Source organism: Terrapene carolina, unplaced genomic scaffold (genome assembly GCF_002925995.2).
Source record: "Terrapene carolina triunguis isolate 2854851 unplaced genomic scaffold, T_m_triunguis-2.0 Scaffold58, whole genome shotgun sequence".
In the NCBI taxonomy this organism is placed as follows: domain Eukaryota; kingdom Metazoa; phylum Chordata; order Testudines; family Emydidae; genus Terrapene; species Terrapene triunguis.
The window spans coordinates 65,456,804-65,467,655 of NW_020664409.1; positions in this window are offsets into that span (position 1 = coordinate 65,456,804).

The following is a 10,852-nucleotide window of genomic DNA, read 5'->3' on the forward strand; positions in this document are numbered from 1 at the left end:
GACTCATTCTACAGGGATGACCTCTATGACTGGAAAGATATTTCAGCATTCAAGATAATTTAGTTCTTGACCTTTCTCCTCAGATTACGAACAAGGATGTCAGTTGTGATGGTATTTTTTTAAGTACTCACATCTGCCCAATAGAAACATGACCAGAACCACAAATGTATTTCAGATAGGCCATTGAAAAGCTATCTACCACTCCTGCATACTACTAAAGCTATTGCATTGCCCCTATATTTATGCCTGTTAAAGAAATAGGTCTGTTTAAAATAATACTCATTTTGTGTAACAAAGGTTGTATATTTAATATTTCTTTCCAAACACTGTTCATGCAGGCTGCTTGTCAACAGACTTCTATGTTAGGCAAATGGTATTCTCTGGAAGCCAAGCTATGAATTCCATAAAGAAACATACTGAGACTTTATGCAAATGGTAGGCGAAGTAACATGTGGTTACACTAGACGAGTGAGTTATATTACCTTTTTTCCAATTAATATGGTTTGAATTAATTTGATAGTGCTAATTAAATCTAAGTACAGGCTGCAGCTAAGCATAGTACAAGGAGACACCATGAAACCTGCCTATGCAGCTGTGTTAGTGAACCTCAACCCTGAACTAGAGAATTCCTAATGAAACCCATGTATATTACTCTTAACAGTGAAAATTAAGGTGATGGCCTACAGTATCTCTTACATTGACCCATATTGACTTTAGAACATTTGAAATAGTAACAGCTGTAATTGTGATGTTGTGCTGAGCCACTTTACTTAAATTTGTTATCCGTTGATACCCCGTAAATAAGGCAACTCATCACAGTATTTCCATTATCTTTGGGGGAGGGCAATTTCCTATTTTATACCATCTACCTGCTTTTTTCCTGTCTCGCGGGAGAAAGGTGGGGATTGTTTACTTTGACCTGGTGTCAAAAGGTAAAGAAGTCATTTACTCTCTTTTGCAGTTCTGAATAGGAAGCACACACCACTGACTTACTATTGAACCTACCAGGAAAGCTGCAGAATAGATTGTGAAAAGACAATGATGACACACATTAATTTCACAATTATCCTGTGAAAGTATCATAGGACACCTGATTTGTAAGTGTTTCCAGTGGTTATGCTCCACAGATCTATGCTCAGCTGCACCACTGATACATACATTCACAGATTATAAGGCCAGAAAGGCTTATTATGATCACTGATTTGTTACATGACTATGAACAAGCTCTTTTAGACTTGTGTGTCCCTTTTATCCACCTGTAAAATAATGGTAATCAAAGCTAGTTGAAAATGTTTGAATCTTGAAATTTCTCCAGGGGTTTGAGTCTCAGAACCCGGGCTTCAGACTGATCCTGAACACCTACACTGTAATGTCCAGCCCCACAGTCCCAGCCTTGTGAAACTGAGTCAATTAACTCCATTAATGATCTGGAGGATGGCGTGGACTGCACTCTCAGCAAGTTTGCAGATGACAATAAACTGGGAGGAGTGGTAGATACGCTGGAGGGTAGGGATAGAATACAGAGGGACCTAGACAAATTAGAAGATTGGGCCAAAAGAAACCTGATGAGGTTCAACAAGGACAAGTGCAGAGTCCTGCACTTAGGAGGAACAATCCCATGCACTGCTAGAGACAAGGGACTGAATGGCTAGGCAGCAGTGCTGCAGAAAAGGACCTAGGGGTTACAGTGGACGAGAAGCTGGATATGAGTCAACAGTGTGCTCTTGTTGCCAAGAAGGCTAACGGCATTTTGGGCTGTATAAGTAGGGGCATTGCCAGCAGATCGAGGGACGTGATCATTCCCCTCTATTCGACATTGGTGAGGCCTCATCTGGAATACTGTGTCCAGTTTTGGGCCCCACACTACAAGAAGGATGTGGAAAAATTGGAAAGAGTCCAGCGGAGGGCAACAAAAATGTTTAGGGGGCTGGAGCACATGACTTCTGAGGAGAGGCTGAAGGAACTGGGATTGTTTAGTCTGCAGAAGAGAAGAATGAGGGGGTATTTGATAACTGCTTTCAACTACCTGAAAGGGGGTTCCAAAGAGGATGGATCTAGACTGTTCTCAGTGGTACCAGATGACAGAACAAGGAGTAATGGTCTCAAGTTGCAGTGGGGGAGGTTTAGGTTGGATATTAGGAAAAACGTTTTCAGTAGGAGGGTGGTGAAGCACTGGAATGGGTTACCTAGGGAGCAGGGCCGGCTCCCGGCACCAGTGCAGCAAGCAGGTGCCTGGGGCGGCCAACGGAGAGGGGCGGCACGTCCGGCTCTTCGGCGGCAATTCGGCGGCGGGTCCCTCAGTCCCTCTCGGAGGATAGGACCTGCCGCTGAATTGCCGCTGAAAAATGAAGCGGCAGCGGTACAGCTGCCGCCAAAGTGCCGCCAATTGCAGCTTTTTTTTCCCTCCGCTTGTGGCGGCAAAAACACTGGAGCCGGTCCTGCTAGGGAGGTGGTGGAATCTCCTTCCTTAGAGGTTTTTAAGGTCCGGCTTGACAAAGCCCTGGCTGGGATGATTTAGTTGGGAATTGGTCCTGCTTTGAGCAGGGAGTTGGACTAGATGTCCCTTCCAACCCTGATATTTTATGATTCTATGACTCTTAAGACTTGGTGCTGCGGGTTTTTTATTGCAGTGTCGATGTACGCTCCATGTTTCAACTTCCCCATTTGTCAAATAAATCCAAATATTATTTCTCTCTCCTATGGGTGTTGAGACCTAGGTAAAGCAGGTTTGTAAAGTACTCCGCTATATCTGCTAGATCCTCAGCTGGTGCAAATCCATGAAGCTCCATTGACTGCCATTCATTGCTGATTTATAGCAGCTGAGCATCTGGCTCCAGGAACAGAAACTATCAATAAGATCAATTATGAGCAAAATCGGGGAACTGAGTTCAGGATTTCCTCTCTCCCACTCCTATGATCATGATACACATGGAAATATTTTGTGTCCAATTTTGTTACTTTTTATTTTTTTTTAAGCAAGTCTACAAATGTGGAAGTGGAAGTCTCACAGATTTAAAACCAGGCACATTGTCACAAATAAACAACTCCACCACCAACTCTCCCCCCTTTCAAACTCTATTCAGCTATACTGACCAGCACGAATTCGAGGGATAAAATACAAAAAAATGAAAACAGTAAATGGGCCTTTAGATTTTGCAACATGGAATTTTAGAAAGCAATCAGTTTACACCTAACTGATTGATCAGCAGCCTATGGACCAGATTCTCATTTACACTTCAGCCATTTTACACAGATCTGGCAGTGTAAAGGGGCCTTAAAGTGATGCTCTTTTACATGACTAGAAAGGTCTTATTCTAAGTGAGAATCAGGTGTTATATGTTCCAAAGACAACTCAGGGGTGAGTAATATAAATAAGAAAATTTGGTTATTCTCTTAATTAGTGAAAAAGAGATTCTGCATTTTCTTTCATATCAAGTAAAACTAATAAACTGCAAACCTCAGGGACCTGTCAACTGAATGTAGGATGCTACATTCATTTTATAAACAATTCACCAGCGTGTCAATGCTGCTAGTCTGACATGGAAAGAAATAAAAAGTACTTTTTCCAATAAAATCTTCTCCCTTCAGTGAAATCTTTGGCTAAATATTATGTGAGAGCTGAATCAATGGGAAAAGAAGGCTATCCCTCGACCCCCCCCCCCAATTGACTATTCATAAACATTACTTACAGCAATAATGTATTATAGGAAAACATTTTTATTGACATCTAAAATGGTTATTACATTATTATAACATTACAGCTGTTATTACAATAAATACTTCCTTCAGGAAATAACAGAACATCTCAACTGGTTTATTTAAAATACTCTCTCTTTTTTTTTTTTGACAAAGAAATGAGTGAGTAGACCTATACAGACTTGCATTTTCCTCAAATGCTGTACACAGAAATGGTAATATAAAGATAATTGCCTATATTTACCAACACAGATTCAGTTGTATGTGGTGAGAGTTGAAAACTGTTGAAAAACAATACGCTGCCTACGTTCTCTAGAAAATGACAGTAGTGTTAACAGCCAGAGTCATTGGATTGGATCCTCTGCTGATGTAAATTTGGCATTGCTCTGTTGACTTAAATGGAGCTATGAAGATTCACAGCAGCTGAGGATCTGGCCCATAAATGTATTGCTTTCAAACTTGAGTTTTGTAAGATGTGGGCAATATTTTTAAGTGTTTCGGATATTTTAGTTCTTGTTCAAGACCGTGTCTTCATTCCTTTCTATACAACACCTAAAACACTCTTGGCACTATGCAGATAACAAACGATTCGAATATGTCTTTATACTTTGTAACTTATAGGGGGTATCCTCTAGTCCTTACTCAGGCAAAATATTGACTTCAGTAGTCATTAACTTCATTGGTGTTTCAGACCGTGCATGGAAATAAGCTAGTGGTTGAGTATGTGAACAAATACGGACTCTGGTTATTGTTATTGTTTTCAATAGTATGGGCCAGATTCTCAGCTTGTGTAAATTGGCATAGCACCATTGACTTCAGTGAGGTTAGGCTGATTTAAAGCAGCTGAGGATCTAGTGATCTTGCTGTAAAGCAAAAGATAGAGGGAGAAATATCTGGGGCCAAATCTTTAAGTACTTTTAGACAGGGCCTGATCCAAAAGCCCACTGACATCGCTAGGAGTCTCTCCATGAAATTCCATAGGCTTTGTACCAGATTTTTAGTCTTTGTTTTGGTAAAACTGATGCCACATAAACAGGGATTCAACTCCAGTACTCTGTGCCAAATGAAGAAGAGGGATGCAGACTAAAACAGAAATAGAATAAAACTAATAACTGGACATGTCAACATTGACAAAAATGACTTTTTATTTTAATAATAGGGGGTTATTATTCCTACTCCTCTGAAACAAAAACATCTTAAAATGATGAAACAAAACAATTTGATTGGCCCAATCCAATTTTTTAAATTTTTTATTTGAAATTGAGATTTTGACTTTTCATCCTGATTTGAGAAGGGAGAAAAATTTGAAAATCTCAAATTCTCTCAGGACCATAAGACCATTTCCCATCCAATTTTAAAAGACAGTTGGCAGGTCCTGTGTGTAATGGTCAGCACTCAGGTCTCTGAATTCCAGCAATTTGTGTTCAGATCTCAGTGGGACCTCAACATGACTTGTTATTTGGCCTAAATTTTTAATAGTGAGGGTAATTAACCATTGGAACAACTCACCAAGGTTTGTGGTGGATTCTCTATTACTGGCATTTTTAAAATCAGGATTGGATGTTTTTCTAAAAGATCTGCTGTAGGAATTATTTTGGGGAAGTTCTCTGACCTGAGTTATACAGGAGGTCAGACTAGATGATCACAATGGTCTCTTTCTGGCCTGAAATCTATGAATCATGTTGGCCGCTTTCCAGTACAAGCATTCTCATGCCTTGCTCTCTGCACCTTTGGAACAGTGCAGTTCTGATAATTAAGCTAATGGAAAAATCTGAAGCTGTAGAATCTATCATTCATATATATATATTTAGTTACCCAGATGATACATTATATCTAATTTCATACTGTGTGAGGGGGGGAGTTAATACACCTTAGAACTAGAAGCAGTGGGAAAGAGAAGTCTGATTTTTCCATCTCATTGTAATAGCTACCTGCCATATTTCTTCTGATGGCCTACCTGCTACTCAACAGCTTCTGAGTTATCACACACCCTTTTTATTAATGTGTACCACTATAAGACCAGCTGGATATGGGTTAACAAATGAAGAATTATATTGTATCAACCCATTTTTATTTTCCTATTATAGTTTCCCAAAAGTCAGAAGATTGTAGAGCGTCAAAGCCATTGATCAGTATAATTTCTGGAAGAAGCATAAATTGATGAAGAATAAAGTTGTGTTGGACTTGGTGGATGGTTGATATCCCAAGCAAGTCAGATTTAGGATATATGTTTATGGATAATGAGTACTTTACGTTCTTTTGATTAGGCTGTCATGCCTCCGGATGTCACTGTTGCTTTACAATAATATACATAATAACTCATGATAAAGTATAAATTAAATTGATGTCAACACCTCAGGTTCATTAGGAGGTGCAAGGCTAAAGGTTGAATGTGTTGAGCTCCTAGTAGGTACTATTATTCCATTACAAATATTGCATTATTGATTTGATAAAATATTATGAAACTTTAGTACAAGAAATAGTGGGGGGGATCATTCTTTTCATAGCCCAGTTAATGTGGGTTGATGGCCCAGGTTGTGTTCCTATGCAAGGGCATAAAAAGGGATATGAACACCTAACAGTTGTATATGACCTCTGCAGACTTTAAGAATCAACTACAGTTTACTGAACCTTAGGAGCAAGCAGTGAGGAATCATGCCCTATGCAATACAATGATTCTTTCCTTGTGCTGCTCCTTACACAGGACAAAGTGCAAATGTAATAGGTTTGAGGAAGGTAATGTGCTAATGTCAGGTATTTCTTTCCTCTTCCTGTATCTCAGCTTATCTTCCTGTTGTGGTAGAGACCACAGCTTAATCTTTTCAGGACTTTGATATATAGATAGATAATACAGAGTTAAACCTGTGAGAGAGGAAGAGTGACAAAACTCTCTAAAAGGAAAACATTTACTAAATCTGGCTGTGTGTGTGTATAAACACTTAACCGTTTACTTATAACCCTTGAAACAATTGTGAACAACTCTTTAAAAAACACTTTCAGGGTTCCCCCCCCCAAGCTTTTCTACTTATTACAAGTTCAATGCAAAATCTATTTATGCCTGCACATACAAACACTCCTTTGAGTTCTTCTCTAGGAAGATTTACCCTCTTCAGTCTCTGTAGAAAAGTGTCCAACCCCTCTGTAGGGCACACCAACTCCTGAAAGTCTGGGAAACAAGTGATAGTCTCACAGATTCCTTCAAACTACCTTTGAATCTGTGCAAGGACAGTCTGCAATTTGCACAGCTTGCAGCAATTCTAGTCTTTTTCTTCTTCTCCAGGGGGCTGAGGGAGCCTGCAGTGTAAATTCAACAAAACTGGCAAAGTCGCTGGAACACATTCCTTACAGGAGTCCCTTCTGATCCTTGCACTATTCCACTACTAAGTTACTCAGTGTGGTTCCCACTCCTCCTATTTATAAACTCCCCCCTCCCCCCGTGTTAATTTAGATGGAATATATGGCCCCAAAGAGTCAAAGTTGTTAATATGACCCTGAAACTGTCCAACATTAAACAGTTTTAAACAAGGTTTAGGGTTTGGTTTACAGAGACCTCAGACTGGTCAGTACCATGAAAAACACACCATTAAAAATCCTTGTATTGAAGATACAGAAGAGAAAGAAAAATGATTAAAACATTTGAAATGCAAAGTATTAAGTAAAGTTTTCAGTTTAATAACTTCCCTTGTTCCCTTTCCCTTTAGCTGTAGAGAGCCTATAGAAAGAAAAGAACCTTTGTGGTTTAGATGGTACCAGAGATAGTAATAATTGTCCTTTTTGGGGGAAAGAGCAGTTGATTGAGATGGGCTGGAGCTGTTTTTGTTGTTGAAGTCCAATCCCATTTCTTAAAGACAAAATAAGAGAAATACACAAAAGATGTGTGAAAAGAAAAGCAAAGATAGAAAATGTAGCTGCCGTCTCTAGTGTTTGATGTTCTCTTGCAATCTCACTGCTGGGAAAAAAAACCACAGGCACGGTACAGTTTTATCAGCCGCTCTGAGATGTGGCCAACTTTTACCAGTACTGGGCTCTTTAAGGCATTGCTTTTAATTGCTTTTCTGGTCACAAGCTTTCATCAGTATTGGAAAATATGCACTTTTGGCCAGCTAGGCCAGACTCTTGTTCGACAGAAGGAAAAAGGAGAGGGATAGGAACGAGAAGAAATAAGGTGGGGAAGGAGGAAGTTCACAAAGGGTGTGTAAGGAATGAAGTCTCACATCCCAGGTAGTATTTGAGATTCAGCCAGAGCTGGCAAAGGTGACAATGTCATCTGTGTTCCTCTGTTTGGCTGATCTGGGCAGAACATCTCTCAGGATTAGGACTATGAAGACCCAGTACAGTTATAGTAGATTCTGGGATCCCAGTATAACACTGACAGATGCCGGTCGTCAGTGGGCAGGATCGAACTGGGGATCTCTGGAGCTTAGTGCATGAGCTTCTACTGCATGAGCTAAAAGCTAACTGGCTCTTACCTAAGGCTGAAGAGAAGACTAATTAATTGCTCTTTCTCTATCTAAGTGGTCTCTATCTAGATGGGACAGAACACCACACCCAAGATGTGTGTGGGTTACATACTTCCCCTAGCTGAGGAAGCGCATCCCGAGCTTCAGAGTCTTCCCAGTTGAAATCCTGGACGAGCCCCCACTTGTTATGCCGAGAGACACCAGTCGTCGGCAGGTGGGATCGAACCTGGAACTTAGTGCATGAGCTAAAAGCCAGCTAGTTCTTAGTGAAGGCTGTAAAACAGACTCATTTTCTCTAAGAGGTCTGGGTGCTACTAGATGGGACACAACACCACACCCAGAAGGTGTGTGGGTTACACCAGCATATGATGGGGGTGGCTGGCAGCCATGGTGGTCAAGCTCTCTCCTTCCCCTTCTTTTAATGAGCAGTAGTTGTATTTGCATTCTCTTTCATCTCCTTCACCAGTTTTCCTCTCAAAATATCTTTCTTTAAGGACCCCAAAAGGGAGTGATGGGTGGAATAGCCCATCCACGCATTAGTTTGTTCACCACAAGCCTAATTTCCAACACACAATTTTTGTTCGCTGATTTCTGATCCCACACTTTTCTTTTTTACTAGGCATTATCTTAGCACAGTCCTTGAGTTATATCAGCAGGCCTTTTTGTGTGTATTAATTCAGTCTGTCTGTCTCCCTTTTGTACCTTTCCCCATAATTTGTTATAGGTTATTGTAATATTTAATGAACTTTCACTCACTTTTCACAATTGAGCTCACAATTAGGGTGAATTTGTAAACCCAGTTATCATAGTACCCCCTCTGCTTGAGTTCCTATTGGTTCCATTCAGAGGGTGACTCTAGGTGTGTCCCACCAGCAGGGCCGGCTCCAGGGTTTTTGCCGCCCCAAGCAGCCCCCCTGCCCCAAAAAAGCCGAGATCACATCTGCGGCGGCAATTCAGCGGGAGGTCCTTCGCTCCGAGCAGGAGTGAGGGACCCTCCGCCGAATAGCTGGATGTGCCGCCCCTCTCTGGAGTGGCCGCCCCAAGTACCTGCTTGCCAACCTGGTGCCTGGAGCCGGCCCTGACACCAGGCTGCTTGTCTCCAATGGAAATAACTCAAATAACTTCACTTAATGAGCATATCAAGTGCCCACCACACCCATTTTTTGGATGATTCTTCCCCATACAGGAGTCATGCTGCCTGGATCCAGCAAGTCTGCAGGAACATAGAGTCCCCAAAACAAGAACAAGGACTCTGTATCCTCCTGCTGTTTCTTCTCTTATTTACACCACTAAATGTTGCAAAGCAAGCATGTGAATGACACAAATACATGATCTAGACCTGAGGAAATATTGCTGTACACAAGGAAACAATGCAGAGTATTTAAGAACTTTAAAAATAAGTTTTAATGATTTAGGAGGAGATTTTCAAAAGCACAAATTGCAGCTAGGCTACCCCACTCCCAATGACTTTCAATAGGAGTTGGGCACTTCACAGTGACTTGTACCCATGAAAGTTCCCCCATTAGACAGCTCTCTTTTTGTTAGAGGGCTGTAGGGAAAGCAAGGAAAACAGAAGAGCAATAAACATTTGGTATTTTCTAAATCTCTTTGACCTGGAGATTTTTATTAACATTTTAATGAGTCAGAAGGGGTAAACCTTGTCTAGGAGATCTTTGTGGTAGAGGGAAGGACAAATCCTGAATGAGGAAAATATTTGTATTAATAAAATTGTTGGGTCTGATCTTGCCTTGACTGTATTAGGAGTTCTGCCTATATAAAGTCTACACGATAAAATATTTATTGAGTACCAAATGATTAGGAAATGCTGAGAGTGAAATCCTGGCACTGTTTAAGTAGTGAGAGTTTTGCCATTGATTACAGTTGGGCCATGATTTCACAATTAGAAATAGTTCTCCGAGGGCCCAATCCAATGCTCACGAAAATGAACAGGCTCCCACTGACCTCACTGAGCAATGGATCAAGATAATAGGAAAGCTGTATCTTTAGAAGTAAATTAATGTCTCTGTCTGCCTGGGTATTTCAAATGCACCATTTGCCATGATGTCTTAGTTAGACCCGTGGCAAATGTATTTAATCTTTAATATGCTGTAAGGAAGATGATCTCATTCTGTTTCCTCCTCCTCCCAGTAGTGGGGTGTTAATGTAATTAAAAAGATACCTAATCTTATGCTATGTGGGTGGGTTTCATTCTTTTATCTATTTTAAGCCTGCAGACAAACATCTCACACACTTCTCTCATGGTTTCAAATTGCTCACACTATAAGCCTGATTAATAAGACTTTATGAGCCTAATTAATATGCCTTTATCTATAGGAGCTTTTATCTTTATGGGCCCAATTACTACAATAACTCTTCAGAATTACAGACAGCTATTTATTTTTAAATTACTGATATATGTCATCACGATCTTTTGCCACATAGACAAGTCAAGGATTTGGCCTCTCTGATACATACAGTAAAATAGGGTTGCTCAGGATGCTCAGTGGGGGCTGTAAATTAGTAACTGGTAATAAGGTGTGAACTCTCTCCCCTGATGTGTATTCAGCACTCTACTCTCAGTAATATAAATGGTGACAGACTCCAATCCTCATATGAAAAAAGGGGGGAAGCAAATGTCTTTCCAGAGAATAGTTTCTATTTGATGTGTGTGTGTGTGTGTGTGTGTGTGTGTGTGT